The 18,916-nt window shown below is 40.8% G+C and overlaps 1 protein-coding gene across 2 annotated transcripts in view; it reads right to left on the bottom strand.

Annotated features, from left to right (window-relative positions):
• Positions 1-18,916, bottom strand: part of evi5b (ecotropic viral integration site 5b) — an 85,422-nt gene that overhangs the window by 52,353 nt on the left and 14,153 nt on the right. The window lies entirely within an intron of this gene.

Raw genomic sequence — 18,916 nt, 5'->3', positions numbered from 1 at the left:
TAACCCAATCGTGTGGCAGCAGTGCAGTGCATAAAATCATGCAGATACGGGTCAGGAACTTCAGACTTGTTGATGAGAGAGTTCAAAGGAGAATGGCCAGACTGGTTCAAGCTGACCGAAATGCTACGGTAACTCAGATAATCAAACTGTACAATTGTTGTGAGCAGAATGCACATCGAAACTTGAGGCGGATGGGCTACAACAGCAGAAGACAACATCGGGAAATGTATTAGGACAAAGGTGTTCCCAATAAAGTGCTCAGTGAGTGCACGCACACATTTGGTATAACTGACAGATTTTGCTGTTAAGGAAGGAAATTGGTATTTTTTTTTACAAAGTGGCATTCAACTGATCACAATGTATAGTCAGGACATTACTGATGTAAAAAACAGCACCATCACTATTTGAAAAAAAAAGAAGTCCTTTTTGATGAAATCTAGACCGGCCCCATTTCCATCAGCCATCACTCCACCTTATCCTTGAGTAATCATGCTAAATTGGTACTAGAAAAATCACTTGCCTTTAAATCAAACACAGTTGAATGCTATTTGGATCGTTAAATGAAGCTAAACATGGGCTTTGTGTTTGAATTGCCATAGTATGCAATAGAATGGCATGTCTTAAGGTCAATATTAGGTTAAAAAAAAAAAAAAAAATTACAAAAAAGAAACAGCTGCCTCTAGAAACTCATCAGTCAATCATTGTATTGAGGAATAAAAGCTATACAATGCTTGAAATTGCCAAAAAACGAAACTTTTCATACAAATGCTACAATACAGTTTTCAAAGACAAAAGGACAACTGGCTCTAACATGGACAGAAAGAGATGTGGAAGGACAGATATACAACTAAATAAGAGGATAAGTACATCAGTCTCTAGTTTGAGAAATAGATGTCTCACATGTCCTCAGCTGACAGCTTCACTGAATTCTACCCACTCAACACCAGTTTCATGTACAACAGTAAAGAGAAGACTCAGGGGTGCAGGCCTAATGGGAATGATTGCAAATAAAAAGCCACTTTTGAAACAGAAAAACAAAAAGAAAAGGTTAGTGTGGGCAAAGAAACAGAGACACTGGACAACAGATAATTGGAAAAGAGTTTTATGGATCTTAACCCCTTTGAGCTTTTGTGGGATCAGCTAAACTGTAAGGTGCCTGAAAAGTACCCGATAAGACAGCCACACCTATGGCAAGTGCTACAGGAAGCGTGGAGTGAAATGTCACCTGAGTATCTGGGCAAACTGACAGCTAGAATGCCAAGGATCTGCAAAGCTGTCATTGATGTATGTGGAGGATTGTTTTATGAGAACTCTTTGAAGTAGTTTTAGAAGTTCTGAAGAAAAAATATCCAAATTGCAATAGCAATTTTTCACATTATTAATGTTCTGTGAATGTGTCAGTTGAATGCCACTATGGTAAATAAAAGTACACATTTCTTTCCATAAGAGCAAAATCTGTACATTATTCCAAACTTTTGGCCACCAGTGTGTGTGTGTGTGTATGTGTGTGTGTGTATATATATATATATATATATATATATATATATACACACACACTCACCTAAAGGATTATTAGGAACACCATACTAATACTGTGTTTGACCCCCTTTCGCCTTCAGAACTGCCTTAATTCTACGTAGTATTGATTCAACAAGGTGCTGAAAGCATTCTTTAGAAATGTTGGCCCATATTGATAGGATAGCATCTTGCAGTTGATGGAGATTTGTGGGATGCACATCCAGGGCACGAAGCTCCCGTTCCACCACATCCCAAAGATGCTCTATTGGGTTGAGATCTGGTGACTGTGGGGGCCATTTTAGTACAGTGAACTCATTGTCATGTTCAAGAAACCAATTTGAAATAATTCGAGCTTTGTGACATGGTGCATTATCCTGCTGGAAGTAGCCATCAGAGGATGGGTACATGGTGGCCATAAAGGGATGGACATGGTCAGAAACAATGCTCAGGTAGGCTGTGGCATTTAAAAAATGCCCAATTGGCACTAAGGGCCCTAAAGTGTGCCAAGAAAACATTCCCCACACCATTACACCACCACCACCAGCCTGCACAGTGGTAACAAGGCATGATGGATCCATGTTCTCATTCTGTTCACGCCAAATTCTGACTCTACCATCTGAATGTCTCAACAGAAATCGAGACTCATCAGACCAGGCAACATTTTTTCAGTCTTCCACTGTCCAATTTTGGTGAGCCCTTGCAAATTGTAGCCTCTTTTTCCTATTTGTAGTGGAGATGAGTGGTATCCGGTGGGGTCTTCTGCTGTTGTAGCCCATCCGCCTCAAGGTTGTGCGTGTTGTGGCTTCACAAATGCTTATCAGCTTGAATCAATCGGCCCATTCTCCTCTGACCTCTAGCATCAACAAGGCATTTTTGCCCACAGGACTGCCGCATACTGGATGTTTTTCCCTTTTCACACCATTCTTTGTAAACCCTAGAAATGGTTGTGCATGAAAATCCCAGTAACTGAGCAGATTGTGAAATACTCAGACCGGCCCGTCTGACACCAACAACCATGCCACGCTCAAAATGGCTTAAATCACCTTTCTTTCCCATTCTGACATTCAGTTTGGAGTTCAGGAGATTGTCTTGACAAGGACCACACTCCTAAATGCATTGAAGCAACTGCTATGTGATTGGTTGATTAGATAATTGCATTAATGAGAAATTGAACAGGTGTTCCTAATAATCCTTTAGGTGAGTGTGTGTATATATATATATATATATATATATATATATATATATATATACACACACGCACACAAAATACACATTTTCCTTCATATTTTGACATTTAAGAGGTCTTCCTACAACAAAAACACTGTAAATTTTAGAACTCAAAACTTCATCCCCAATGCAATAAATAATTTATTGAGACCAAACTGCTAAACTTTCTAAAATGTTTGTTTGTGTTGTTCGCAACGGCAGGAGTAGCGCCAGAGCAAAATGGAATGGGACACCCGTTTAATGTTGCAGTGAAGCACAGCAATGGACGCTTTCATGGTAGACAGAATTATTGATTATAATGGGTTCTTCCATTGCATTTGACACAACGTGCCTCTCGCGTCCGGTGTAGACAGGGCGTGAGTGTTAACAGTTGTGCTAGAGATGGACAGTTTAATATATTCTGATGCAATTTGTTGGATGTGCTATATATGTAAACCATGAAATGTATAATGTTTTGGTGCTTGTTCATTCTCTTCCGATTGTCAGTGTGCAAGTTTATAACAACTGTACTTACTAAGTAGCATTCACATATCTCAATTATAAACTGTTTTGCCACTTTCTTAGAGTCAAAGCAAAATGATGTAGACCCAAGCTCAGAAGCCAATATACTGCATAAAAATAAGCTCTAAACTTATGAGATCTAGTAAAATATTAATTTCTAGTAGTGCAAGAAAGACCTGTTCATTCCTTCATGCAAATCTAGGTTTTGCATGTTCTCACATTTGGTCAAATACAACCATATGGCTTAAACTGCTGGCATACAGCATTGTTTACAGCAGTGAGATTCTAAAACTGGGGATGGGAATAGATGAATTGACCAAGTCCTGTTCTGATTCCTATTAATGACTCAACAGTTCTATTAATGATTCTTATGATAATAAGATATATTTGGAAATAAATGTTATTTTTATTGTATTTACTGCCCTCAGCAGTCTGCTACCAAATTATCATTTCAGATTTCAACAGAGCAGATTTAACATATCAGAGATAAATTTAATACAATTATTGGAAAAATAACATTTACACAAAAATTTTAATGACTTAAAAGTATTTTACAAGCAATAATGCAATCCAATAATTTGTCCTACAGAAACTACATACAGAATATATAAAATACAATTCTAGACATAACAAAACATGAGCAAACATTTCAATCACTTAAAAAAATAATTCCACTGATTATGTTTAAGTAGATAAGGGCTAGTCCGTTAACTGAGCTGGACTGAAACACAGAGTTTAATGTAATTTTAGCTTCAGTGTGTTTCAGTTTCTTTAAAGTAGGTCTTCAATTAGTTCCTCTTGTTCACTCACCAAAACCCTTTGCTCTACCTGGATTCTGCTGTGCAACATTTAAACAGCTGTTTTTATGCATGAAGAGCTTCTCACACACACACACACATGCAAATTCAAGCTGCCTGGTTTCAAAAATCAAAAACACATTTCAGACCCTTGCCCAGGGACAGATATTGTTCGTGGCCAAAGGTTGTTTGGGGGGGTTATTGATCATGCCCAAAAGGGTTTTCAAGAGCGGGGTGAATCACCAAACTAGATCGCACAGCCTTAAAGCCCAGGGCACCCCCAGGTAGTCAAGGTCCCCCCTGGTAGTCAAGGGCCCCAGGGCACTGGCCCCATTGGTAATCCATCCCTGCCCTTGCCTATAGACCCACCCATGAACTCAGTCCTTTTAAGATCATGCAGCATTGAAAACAAAATAACCAAACTCCACCACTTCACCACAGACTGAGAGTCTTACACGATTATGCTTAATAAGTCAACAACTTTTAGGGTCATGGTTTTTGCCCATGCATTACCCAGAGTATGTTCTGTCTGTAAACACCAGGGAGGTGAGTCAGTCAATAATGAATAGTAACTAATAAACACATCATTTGGCTAACCCTACCTCATCAGCCTGTCAGGGGAACCAGTGTTAAGTGGTTCAGCAGCAACCTATTGGATTCATTGGATTCATGCAGGGGGCTGCGTTCACTGAGCAAGGCCAAAAAGGACAGGAAAGTTAGACCTTATGCATTTGCATTGTGTTTAATGATGAGTGTCTCCCTCTCGAGAGATCTCCCTCTTCATATAATGGAACTATCCACTGATTAATGACAAATAGAGAAATAGGTAAATGAAACCTCGCCATCTATTTTCTGATCGGTGTGCCATGAGTCAATAAAAACTTGTGCAATTTGTCGGTTAAAGGGATAGTGAACCCCCAAAAAATACATTTGTCATAGTTTACTATTTTCACACATTAGTAGACTATGACTTTCTTCTTCTTCTGATGTTAGGCATGAAAAGAGCTCCAAGGCAGTCACCATTCACTTTTATTGTATGGAAAAAGATGAAATAATGACACAAATTTCTCTAAAATCTCTTTAAAAATACTTTTACCTATCATGTGTAGTTTGATTTTCTCCTAAAAGTTTAAACACTGTGAATGATTAAACATCAGCTCTGACCCTCCCAACACAGCAACATTGGCTCAACCAATGGTGTGAAATTGTGAAGGGACTATTTGTTTGTTAGGGACAGGTATATTTGAAAAGTGTTCAAGAAACACGTTTGAAAAAAGATATGGTTGCAAGACAGTTTGTGATGATAGTGTCGCAGCAATTACACACTTCAGCTATAAAATAAAAATAAAAATAAAAAAGCGGTCTCTCTGAAAAGACATTGTGAAAAACAGAACTTGAAACCAGTGCAGAAGCATTGCACAATCCAGATACTGTAACAACCATTGGAAACAACTATTTCAATATGTTATATTAGACATTAAAGGACCATTAACTGAAAGTAACATTATTTAAAATCAGGAGGAGATCTAAAATGTATACATTTTCTGTACAGTTAGAAATATAAAAAACCCTGTGATAGTAAGAAATAATGGGCCACCTTTATTTTGGGCCCTATGATTTCCATGAATGATTTGTGAATTAATGCTTTATCTATTTATTTTTTACACAAATGTATCGTTTTGCTGCATAAGACATTCATTGATCGAATGGAGTAATGTAGATTACTTTATTGCTGCCTAAATATAACCTTTGGAACATCAAAGTTCTGGCACCCGTTGTAGCAATATAGATATTTTTTTTGTACTGCCCCTTTAAGTACCTTCACTCTCTGTCACCTCCTTCCAAACTATACTCTGGCACGATTGGAGGAGAGGATAATTAACAAAGGAAATTAGTATATAGCGGCATGATTTAAAGAGTTTAGGGGTTCCGGTTCTACTGTCGAGTGGAGCGTGTCACATTCCGTTGGATGCCGTTATTGCGGGTGGATTTCGTGAGAAGAGTGTGTTTTCGGGCATCGTGGAGAGGAGGAGCAAAGACGGACTGATGCTGCCGATGTTCCCGAGTCACTCATCTTGACCACCCGTGCTGCCAACTTGGGTCAGTGTGACGTTGCTATATTCCCAAACCCGAAATCAATTCGTACACACACACACACACGCGCACGCACACACTGCAGATTTAACGCAGAGTGCTAGTTTTCTTTTTTGTTTTTGTTTTCCTCTCTCTCTACTTTTACATGATATAGTGCTACTGTGATTTAAAGTGTTGATTTTTCTTTTGTTTATTATTCTACTATTTTTGAAGTAAATTGTGTAGATGAAAAACCTTTCTAATCTTATTAAAGAAAGTGCATATAATTTCTTATGTAGTTTCGTTTTTTTCTTTCTTTTTGTATGTAACGGGTGGTTGTTATAGCTATCCGGGACGATATTATAAATCTGTGTGACAGGTGTATACTTGTCTGGCGCCCGAATATTAACGATTGTTTTTTTTTTCGAGAAGATAGTCAGAAGGTAGTCATCACTGTGGTCTAGCGGTTAGGACTCCGCATTGCCGCACTGGAGGCCCGGGTTCGATTCTCACTTAAGAAAAAATTTTTTTGTGCGTGTTCAAATTATTATTTTTTTTCATTGTTGGGTGACCACCGTTACAGAAGTGGCGCCCGTACAGGGACATGAACATTTGAATCACTTGAACTAAACTTGAACTACACTTGAATGACCTGAACTAAACATGAACACTTGAAATTTGGGACTGTGAACTTTGGAAAATGTGTGGATTGTGAGCACGTGAATCCCTGAACTTTTGAATGATCTTTGTCAATTGGTGTTGTCTGCTTTTGAATATGTTTCCTTTTTTGATGGTGTTTGGGGAAAATGTTCAAAATTGACTATTGAGAAAAAAGCTTTTTTTTTTTTTTTTTACTAAACCCCTGTTGCCCATACAGTATCTTGATTTTCATTTATTTTCCAACATTTGCAATACACCCAAACATTACCACACATGGCCACTACCCCTCCCCAATACTCCACTTATGTGGACATTGATGAACCGGATGCACCACCCAACATTTCCACTCCATACAGCTTCCCCTATCCAGGAACCCAGGTGCAGATGCTCTCCCCTGCTCGAGGAGGCAGTATATCAGTGCAGCCCTTCACTTGGCCCCCAGAATCAACAAAACATGCAACTTTGTATGTCCTCTGATGTTACGTCTCTTTCCTCAATGGATCAGCATGCCCTGCCCGGCATCCTTCCAACCCCTGGGAGGGAAATTCACCATTTCACTGCTCAGGTACAAGGTAACTGGGACAATCTGAGGGAATTCATGAAAAACCTGTAAATGAGCTTACCCAGGTATTAAAGGCATCCTCTTCCCACCGTGAAAGCCAGATCAACGATCTTTCAGCCAAGGTGGAGACCAACAAGCAACAGGTTCTCACCTTACTGACTGCATCTAAACAACAAGAGGCAGCTGAGACCGACCAATTGGTTAAGGCTGTGAAACTGATGTTCTCGAAGGAAATTCAGAAAATGGAATCAACTATCACTTCTGCAGTTCGGGATCAGGTGGAAAGGCTACGAGTAGAGGTCCAACAGGATATCCAACACACCCTTCTAGGTGGCCTTGATAAGGTAACAACAAATCTTCAGCAATGTGAAACACAAATTGACAAATGTCGTATCTGTGTAGGCGAGCTGCAAAATTATTTCCAAGTGTACAAAAAGAAAACTGTTGAACCGCAAATGAAAGAAACAACAGCTCAAGTTCCAAGTACTACACTCCCAACACTCCAAGCACCAGAAACTATTTCAACCCCTATATCGACCCCTATGGTAAAAAGTGACCATATAAAATTAACCTTTCCCACTTTTGGGCGGCATACAGATGATATTGACCCCCTATTGTACTTGACCAAGTGTCAAGATTTTCTAGCTTTACATCCTTTGACAGATGCAGACCTCCTGGCAACTTTCCGCACAGTATTGCATGGCACTGCACGTGATTGGTTTGAAGTAAGTCGTTTTAATATAACTACTTGGAAGGAATTTGAGACCTCATTCCTCTCTGCTTTCCTGTCCGAAGACTATGAGGATGAGCTGGCTGAACGTGTCCATACTAGAGTTCAAGGGGAGAAAGAATCATTTAGAGACTTGAAGGAATTTGAGACCTCATTCCTCTCTGCTTTCCTGTCCGAAGACTATGAGGATGAGCTGGCTGAACGTGTCCGTACTAGATTTCAAGGGGAGAAAGAATCATTTAGAGACTTTGCATGCACTTATCGTGCATTGTGCAAAAGATGGAAGACCACTCTAACAGAAAACGAGATTGTCAAAATGATCTTAAAAAATATCAAACCTTACCTGGCAAGTCAGCTGCGGAGTCGGGTGAACATCGTTGAAGATTTGGTTAAACTCGGACACCAACTGGAAAAGGATTTCGAAGAACAGCTTCGGTATGAAGGGCGTGTGGGCCTTAAACAACAAGCCAATCCACAAAAACACCAAGTGACCCAACCCAACCGACCTGTTGAGAAACCACCGGTACAGTGTTGGAGATGTAATGGACCACATCCTCCAGGAAATTGCCCATTGTATGTACGTCCATCTTCTCATCAGTCTTCTGGGCAACAACAGTTCACCCATGGAAAGTATTCTCACTCTGAAAAATCAGGGGGACAGCCTTCCAGTAACACTGTAGCAGCCTCTGGTACATCCCAGTCACAAGCAGAAACCCAGAGTATCTAAAACACTTCAACGATCAATTGCATTCATGACCATACCACAGCAATTAGTAGTCCCAATCCACGTTGGTTTTTGGATGGGGAAAGCCATCATGGATACTGGAGCAAGTTACACGCTACTTCACGAAAACCTTATGAAGCAGCTTGCCATCCAGGACCAGCTCCAACCATGGTCTTGTGGTCCTCTCTATCTGACCAATGGCAAAGGTGAGAGTCCTCTAGGATTGATAAACACCACTATTCATCTACATGGTAAAGCCATTACATTACCTGTTGCTGTCCTCGCTTCTCAAGCCCTTGCTTATGCCATCGTCCTGGGATTGGACTTTATCTTTTTTAGTGGCCTGCAGATTAATGTCAGTGAACACAAATATTCCTTCAAGTCTGACCTTGCTGAAGAATATCCATTTCAACCTTGAAATGCCAGTGAACCCCTGGTTAACACACCACCTATGAAGGAGGAGAATAGAACCAGCAAAAGCAAACTAAACTTTTCCCTGTTAAGTGCTGTTCCTCCTCCCCAACCTTTTTTTGACCATGCTACAAAATGATAGTGTGGATAATGCAACCCTAATTTTGGATGCTGTAAGTAAAGCGCATCTACCCCTGGAGGAAAAGCAGCAGCTACTTCAGATCCTAGAAAGCAACCCACGAGTATGTACTCACCAAACTGGACGAACGGAGGTCCTAAAACATTGCATTTACACCACCTGTCAGGTACCTATCAAGCAACGGCCCTATCGGTTGTCACCTGTAAAACAACAGGCAATGGATGAACAAATGGAGGTGATGTTGAACAAAGGAACTGTGGAGCCATCACATTCTGGTTGGGCCTCACCAGTAGTCCTTGTTCCAAAGAAAAATGGAAAACTAAGGTTCTGTGTAGACTACCGTAAAGTCAATGCAACTACAGAAAATGACACTTACCCCCTCCCAAATATCACAGAGATCCTAGAATCACTCTCTGGGGCATCCATTTTCTCTACCATAGACCTCAACAGCGGGTATTGGCAAGTGACGATGGACCCTGATAATAAAGCCAAGACTGCTTTTATCGTGCCTGCAGGTCTATATCACTTCAATGTTATGCCCTTAGGTTTGAAAAATGCACCTGCTACCTTCCAGCGGCTAATGGAGACAGTCCTGGGGGAGCTAAGGAGTAAAATATGTTTTGTCTACATTGATGACATCATCATTTATTCTCCCTCTGTGAACCAGCATTTCTGTGACCTTCAGACTGTCCTCCACAGGCTGGAAACTGCTGGTTTGACTATTAACTTGGAAAAGTGTAAATTTTGTCTCCCAGAAATCACTTTTCTGGGTCATGTGGTGAGCACTGATGGCATCACGGCTGATCCAAGTAAAGTTGAGGCCATTCGCTCCTTTCCTGCCCCCTGCAACTTGAAGGAAGTTCAGCGGTTCCTGGGCTTATCTGGTTGGTACCACCGGTTTGTGCCAAATTTTTCAAAAATTGCTGAGCCCCTAAATTCAATGAAGAAAAAAGGACAAGTGTTTAAATGGACGATGCTGTGTCAACAAGCGTTTGACCAGTTAAAAGCATGCCTCTCGTCACCCCCCATTCTCGGCCACCCTGATCTTCGAGTTCCATTCATCGTATATACAGACACCAGCGACACAGGACTGGGTGCTATTCTCACACAGCGGAAAGATCTAGGCAGAGAGGAGGTTATTGCTTATGCCAGCCGAACCTTATCTGGGGCAGAAGTCAACTACACAGCAACAGAAAAAGAGTGTCTGGCAGTTGTGTGGGCCTTGGAAAAGTGGCAAAATTACCTTGAATATAAACTCTTCACTGTTGTCATAGACCATTCCGCTCTGCAATGGGTCATGGGATCCACCAAAACCAACAGCCGCCTCATCCGATGGGTTCTGAGACTGCAAAAATTCAACTTCGTCATTGAATACTGTAAAGGAAAATTAAACGTAGCCCCTGATGCTTTGTCCAGGTCTTCCACCACAGCAAGTTCTCCCATCACAGCATGTTGCACCCTTTACAACAAGCAAAAGACAGACCAACACCCAGAGGTTCCAGTGTCAGATGATGTACTGTGGGAGGAACAGCATAAAGACTGTGAAATAACAACGATATTGCAGGCAGTAGCGGAAAAACAAAGTCCACAAATTGACCAATATGAAGTGGTAGAGGATAAGTTGTATCACAAAACTTACCTAGTGAATGAGCAAATACACTATAGAGTGTATGTTCCCAGCAGTCTCAGGCCGACACTCCTACAGCATTATCATTCCCACCCCCTAAGTGGCCATCGAGGAATCTATAAAACTTATAAACGGCTCCAGAAAGTAGCGTTTTGGCCAGGAATGTGGACTAATGTGAAACATCATGTCAGGAGTTGTGTGACATGCCAAACCCTCAGGCATGATAACCAGAAACCTGCAGGGAAACTCCAATCAATTACCACCACTCGTCCAAATGAAATGCTGGGAGTAGATATTATGGGCCCACTACCCCGAAGTACACAGCAAAATGAGTACTTGCTGGTTTTTGTCGATTATTACACACGATGGGTTGAGTTTTTCCCCATGCCTCACGCCACTGCTCAGAGTGCTGCAACAATTCTAAGAAAATAAATCTTAACTCGGTGGGGAGTTCCAGACTTCATTCTTTCTGATAGGGGCAGCCAATTCATCTCATCTGTGTTCAGAGAAGTATGTGATAAATGGAGAGTTACCCACAGGTTAACCACCGCATATCATCCTCAGACTAACATGACTGAACGTGTGAACAGAACTCTTAAAAACATGATTGCGGCATATGTGGATGACAACCACACGAAATGGGATCAGTTCTTATCAGAGTTATGATTTGCCATGAATTCTGCCATCCAGGAGACCATTGGAGTAACCCCTGCAGAATTGCAGCTTGGAAGGAAACTCCACGGGCCAATGGATAAAATACTTCATGGTCCAAATCTCACTCCGGACGCTTCCGCCTATGATGTGGTTTGTCACATACAACAACTGCAATCTCAAGCTAGAGAGAGCAGCAGAAAAGCCAAACACCGACAACTCCGGAACTATAACAAAAAAAGACAAGACATCACTTTCAAAATCAAAGACCGGTTATGGCTTCGAAACTTTCCTCAGTCGAGTGCACAACACAAGTTTAGCGCAAAATTGGCACCTAAATGGAAAGGGCCTTACCGGATTCTGAAACAACTGGGACCTTTGAATTATCGCATAGTGTTGGAGGCCACTGGAGAAGATGTGCGCACTGCACATGTGTGCAATCTTAAAATGTGTTTTCCAACAGCTGAGGAGTTAGACGACCAGGCAGAGGAAACTTCAAGACCTCTTTCAAGAAACCTCAGATGAGGAGGAGTTCTTGGGTTTTTGATTCTTCTATCTTAACAACCATGTGTTTTTTCAGCCAGGAGGGGAGTGTAGCAATATAAATATTTTCTCTCTGTCACCTCCTTCCAAACTATACTCTGGCAAGATTGGAGGAGAGGATAATTAACAACGGAAATGAGTATATAGCGGCATGATTTAAAGAGTTTAGGGGTTCCGGTTCTACTGTCGAGTGGCGTGTGTCACATTCCGTTGGATGCTGTTATTGCGGGTGGATTTCGTGAGAAGAGTGTGTTTTCGGGCATCATGGAGAGGAGGAGCAAAGACGGACTGATGCTGCCGATGTTCCCGAGTCACTCATCTTGACCACCCGTGCTGCCAACTTGGGTCAGTGTGGCGTTGCTACATTCCCAAACCCGAAATCAATTCGTACACACACACACACACACACACACACACACACACACGCACGCACACGCACGCACACGCACGCACACGCACACACTGCAGATTTAACGCAGGGTGCTAGTTTTCTTTTTCGTTTTCCTCTCTCTCTACCTTTTACATGATATAGTGCTACTGTGATTTAAAGTGTTGATTTTTCTTTTGTTTATTATTCTACTATTTTTGAAGTAAATTGTGTAGATGAAAAACCTTTCTAATCTTATTAAAGAAAGTGCATATAATTTCTTATGTAGTTTCGTTTTTTTTCTTTCTTTTTGTATGCAACTGGTGGTTGTTATAGCTATCCGGGACGATATTATAAATCTGTGTGACAGGTGTATACTTGTCTGGCGCCCGAATATTAACGATTGTTTTTTTTTTTTCGAGGCCTTGGGTCTGAGAGAGTCAATCTAACACTGTTGCCGACCGCAGAAGGTAATCGTCACTGGTCTAGCAGTTGAGGTCTCCGCATTGCCGCACTGGAGACCCGGGTTCGATTCTCCCCTAAGAAATGTTTTTTTTTTTTTTTTTGTGTGTTCAAATTATTATTTTTTTTCATTGTTGGGTGACCACCGTTACACCGTGTACTTCTATTATAAGGATTGGACAGAGCTTTATCTTCTGACGGCCGGCTCCTCCTCCACGTGATGCGTGACATTACCAACGAGTTTACGCCATCCCAAAAGCGAACATTTGTAGTTAAAAAGTAAATAAGTACTGTTTTGTTTCTAAAAATAACCAATCGTTTGGGTTCAGAAGAACTTTATTTGTCATGTGGATTATTTTGATGCACCCTAAATATGCATGTTGGACCGTAAAAAAAAGGAGTACATCCACTTGCATTGTTTAAAGGAGGAGGCCTGAAATGAAATCCTAAAAAACGTACCTTCTGTTTTGATGAAGAAAGAAACTCAGATACATCTTGGATGGCCTGAGGGTGATTAAATTATCAGCAAATTTTCATTTTTGGGTGAACTATTAACTGAAGAAACTGCGACAGACATATACTATTACTGTATAGTTAAATGTAATATTCAAAGTAGTAATAAATAATAATAATAATTATATTCAAGCAATATCTCACAAGCAAGAATGTTGTTGAATAAAAGTTTTCCTAAATGCCTTAATACTGTGATGCTCTGCTATGCATCACTGTATTTGACAAAAAGAAAAATAACTCCATTAATGTTTTGGGTTGTGCTGAGAGGATCTGTATAAGAAGCACTTCATTTGATTAAAATAATGTACTGGTTTGTTAAAAATAATTTAGCTTTTCCTTTGATTAAAATTATATACCATCCATCCATCCATCCATCCATCTTCAACCGCTTATCCGAAGTCGGGTCGCGGGGGCAGCTGCTCCAGCAGGGGGCCCCAAACTTCCCTATCCCGAGCCACATTAACCAACTCTGACTGGGGGACCCCGAGGCGTTCCCAGGCCAGTGTGAAGATGTAATCTCTCCACCTAGTCCTGGGTCTTCCCCGAGGCCTCCTCCCAGCTGGACGTGCCTGAAACACCTCCCTAGGGAGGCTGACCAGGGGCATCCTTACCAGATGCCCAAACCACCTCAACTGACTCCTTTCAACGCAAAGGAGCAGCGGCTCTACTCCGAGCTCCTCACGGATGACTGAGCTCCTTACCCTATCTCTAAGGGAGAAGCCCGCCACCCTTCTGAGGAAGCCCATTTCGGCCGCTTGAACTCGCTGACCTAGTTCTTTCGGTCATGACCCAACCTTCATGACCATAGGTGAGGGTAGGAACAAAAATTGACCGGTAGATCGAGAGCTTTGCCTTTCGGCTCAGCTCTCTTTTCGTGACAACGGTGCGATAGAGCGAGTGCAATACCGCCCCGCTGCCCGATTCTCCGGCCAACCTCCCGCTCCATTGTCCCTCACTCGTGAACAAGACCCCGAGGTACTTGAACTCCTTCACTTGGGGCAAAACCTCATTCCCTACCTGGAGTACGCACTCCATCGGTTTCCTGCTGAGAACCATGGCCTCAGATTTAGAGGTGCTAATCCTCATCCCAGCTGCTTCACACTCGACTGCCAAGCTGATCCAGTGAGAGCTGAAGGTCACGGACCGATGATGACATGAAGACAACATCATCTGCAAAAAGCAGCGATGAGATCCCCAGCCCACCGAACCGCACACCTTCCCCACTCCGACTACGCCTCGATATCCTGTCCATGAATATCACAAACAGGATTGGTGACAAAGCGCAGCCTTGGCGGAGACCAACCCCCACATGGAATGAACTCGACTTCGTGCCGAGGACCCGGACACAGCTCTCGCTTTGGACGTACAGGGATTGGATCGCCCTAAGAAGGGATCCCCCCACCCCGTACTCCCGCAGCACCTCCCACAGTATCTCCCGGGGGACCCGGTCATACGCCTTGTCCAGATCCATAAAATTATATACATTTATTTTAATTTGAAAATTTTGATGATTAAAATGTATTAAACTTTATTACACGGAATACAGGAATTTGGGAGAGACTTCACACAGCCCTATTTATTGAACCGAGGCGATCTACTCCATCAAAGTGATTCATGGCACTTAAGACTCTGTCATTACCCTAGTCTAATCTCCAGATGACATTGACATTAGCACAGTACCACATTGACAGTAATGCTTTTTTTTTTCAATCTGCACTGCTGAAGATACAGAAAAACCAGAACTTAAAAACACTGACCAATGAACATGCTGAAGTCAACACAATGTTTTCCAGCAAGTCATTAACTGGCCAGCGAACAGAACCAGTGAGAGAGCAAGTGAAGAGTGTTCATTAAAGACAAGGAGCCTGCAAATAACAATAGCGGAGTCTGTCATTATGTCAAGTCATGTGCAAACCTGCAGTGCCCCAAACACGCATGCTGGGACGGATCCTGTGTTGCCAAGAAAAACAGGAAACAGAGGCTAGTGATGACCACTGCTTTTGGTGCTATGCCCCCAGGCTGACCCTGCTAATGTAGCACACTGCACTGAGTGATTCTTTCTAGCTCTGCAGAAAACCTTCTGATTGCACAACTAATGCTCTAATTGAGCTGTCTGATAAGCTGTCTGATAAACCCTAACGACCTGATGGAGAAGGAGAGATTTGAGACATGCGATCTAGACCAACATGTTCATCAACAAAGTTAGAAATTACTGTAATGCATTTACATTTAGTAATTTAGCAGACGCTTTTATCCAAAGCGACTTACAAATGAGGAACATATGTAATTTCAAAAGTCAACAATAGCCCCTTTCACACATGCAAACTGTAAATTGCAGTAAAACTGTTGGATTACATTTACTGGTAAATGTACCACATCTACTATTCCCAAATGCAACGCTTTCTGTATTTTTACATTTTGCAACCATTCACACATCAGCTACAAAATGCATTAAACTCTAAGATGTAGTTAGTTATTTTATCAGTTGACAAATTTCAGAGGAGCGCTTTTAGGCTGGATTACACTCTACCACTTCTCAAATGAACAGAATCTAAAAATACTAGGGATCACACACTTACTAAATGCAAATTGATACATCAGGGTTTCTGTTAGCCAGTAATTACCATTATGGACACCATGTGACATATGTCTTCAACATTTGACTTCAAATTGGAAGCAAAATGCTTCTGTGTTAGGGAAAATAGTCATAAAAATAAAGAGAAAGTAATTATCCATGGTGAGAAATTATATTACATTATAAACTAATGGTTTTTGTTATTTTAATATTTTCTTTGTGAACAAAAAGATTTGTGGCAATTTGCAGCTTAGCTTTTTACTTTTCCCTGTTTTTGTTTCAAAGTTGTTTGTTTTTTATTAGTCGACAATTCCATGAATTTTTTTTTTTTACGGAAAAGCAGCTATAACAAATATTTTTTGGTCATTTTACTTGATTGTGTCATAATTATATAGCATAATATTCATAGTCCATCATGTTACAGAACAAAATTACCACTGAAATGAGTGTACATTTTATTATTCCCGGACACATTGGCCAGCACTAGGGCTGAAACTATTAGTCGACATTATCGACAATAAAAAATGTATGACAACATTTTTCATTGTCGAATAGTCGTTTGATGTCATTTAATGTAAAATGAGATCACATTAAACTTTAATGATGGCACACAAGAGCAGCACTGCAGCTTGCGCTTGACTGAGAGGAAGAATTACACAGATCACAGTCCAGATGCACTCTAAACTTTCCAAAAAGCTTCAGCTTATGTAGATCGCCAAGTATGAGGAAACTATAATGCAAAAATACAAAATAAGTTAATACAGAAGCACTCTCGTTTTGGCCATCCCGCTGAAGCAAAACTTGCATGTCGAGCGTCTTTATATGAAACACCCCAGTGTTACATCTTCAATGTAGTAATTTTGAATGCATTATAGCTTTATTAAAGTTCAAATAATACGGAAGCATATCATGTAAATAACTACAAACTCTAAAACTGGAATGTCTCTGTGCAGTCAGCGACTCTTCTATGAGTTGCACGAATGTCCCGATCTTAGGGGCAGAGATTGAAACGACACCCGGTGAGATTGAGATTGAGATTGTGAGATTGAGACACACTCTGTTGCTGCAGCTATATTATACAATTTTTATAAGATTATAATCCAGAGCAACTGAATGTTCTCCCAAATTTTATGGCTCACACATAGCACCAAAACTTGAACATTTCAGGTAATGTTACAAACTCTTAATCAGGGAAATAGCCAGTGCTATATTTACTGGTATTTTCTAACCGGTCAAGTTATAAACTGTAAACTGCAGTTAATTTACTGGTAAAGGCTGTATGTGTGAAAACAAATAATATCTGCAGTATCTCTTTGTGATGGGACCAACAGGTTGTTGTTGTTGTTGTGTCGAGTTCCACACTCACAACAACATAGGGTGAATTTTCCATTTTGGTTGAACAATTTCCTTAAAGCAATAAAAATTTAAATAATTGAATTTAAAAAAAGACAGTGCAAGCCAAAACCTCATAGTGTGATCAAAAAGAATGGGTGCAAGGCTGACTCAGTGTTAATTCTTTAAATTAAGTGAGCAGGAGACAGGCCTGTCTCCAGCAAAAGTGCTGTGTCCCCACTCTTTGTTATGTATTCTGCTTCAGCTGTCCAAATTGTTGACAGGAGAGACATCCTGCTGTCCTACAACTCAAATGTACATAAAGAAAGCTTAATGACAATAGCTGATAAGTGCTACAAGAGGTTGTTTTGGAAAACAGTGATTTATCATTTGCAACCACTAGTACAGGTGTTGCACAAGGAAAATAAATATGTTAAGAGATGAGGTAAAGGTTTAGGTATACAGTGGGCAAATTCAATATGCTTGGCTTATGTTACAACAAACTAGCCGGCTGTTAAGAGGTACTCAGGGCTCAGTGCTTTAATTAGCAAGTCCAGAAACATACATTGATTGTGCCTGTTTGTCAGAGAACCTTTTAATCGATTCAACTGCAGATCGAACTTTATAAAGTTCTTATGGGGCATTGTGGGTAAAAGAAATGGAATGAGGCATGTCTTTAACTATGTGCTGCAATAGTGTCATGTTGAGATGTTCATCTTAAAAGGGGAACAAATATGACCTAGTATTTTAAAGCTGAGAACTATAATATGTTGCAGGATTTGGAAATAAACAGAGAAGTAAGCTGAAAAGGACATGTACCATGACACTGTCAAGGAAAATATAGTATAAGATGAGACAGGTTACTGGTATACTTATGAATGGGAAACAATCAGAATGCTGAAAATGGCAGCTGCAGGAATGGATGTTTTAGGTAAAGCATGTTACTTTTTTGATGTCAAAATACATTCTACTATCCCAGTTTATTGTTCATTGACAACTAAAAGTAAGCCATTTGTGGGTTTACCTACCACAAATGTATAAACACTGAGCCTCCCAGGCACCATCAAAGCATTGATGTTTACATTTTGAGTGGCCTCCTCAGCTCTACCCATTCATTTCTAGCTCAACCTATATTGTGAGTTTGAGGCATGGCTACTTGTAGTAAGCTGTTCAACCAGGATAATATGAACTTACATGGCAGAATTTACAGAAGAAAATAAATTTAGCTTCGGCAACAGATTTTAAAACCAAAATTCGAAGACTTGCTAAAAGGATTAATACCAGAGTGAACATTGGCATCGCATTTACAAGATGGAGGATACACAGACACACCACCACCAAAGATGTCACTAATACACTACCGCCTCCCCCCGTCAACAACAGCGATCTCACCTGTCATCATGCTTACTTGTTACCAGTAGAACTATCCTATCTCATGTGCTGGATCCCTTGCAGATCTAGCTGTTGTTCAATCTGTTTTTTTTATCAGACAACCCGCTTCCTC

The sequence above is a fragment of the Xyrauchen texanus genome, chromosome 7, assembly GCF_025860055.1.
Source record: "Xyrauchen texanus isolate HMW12.3.18 chromosome 7, RBS_HiC_50CHRs, whole genome shotgun sequence".
Classification (NCBI taxonomy): Eukaryota; Metazoa; Chordata; class Actinopteri; order Cypriniformes; family Catostomidae; genus Xyrauchen; species Xyrauchen texanus.
This window is presented reverse-complemented; position numbering and strand designations above follow the sequence as displayed.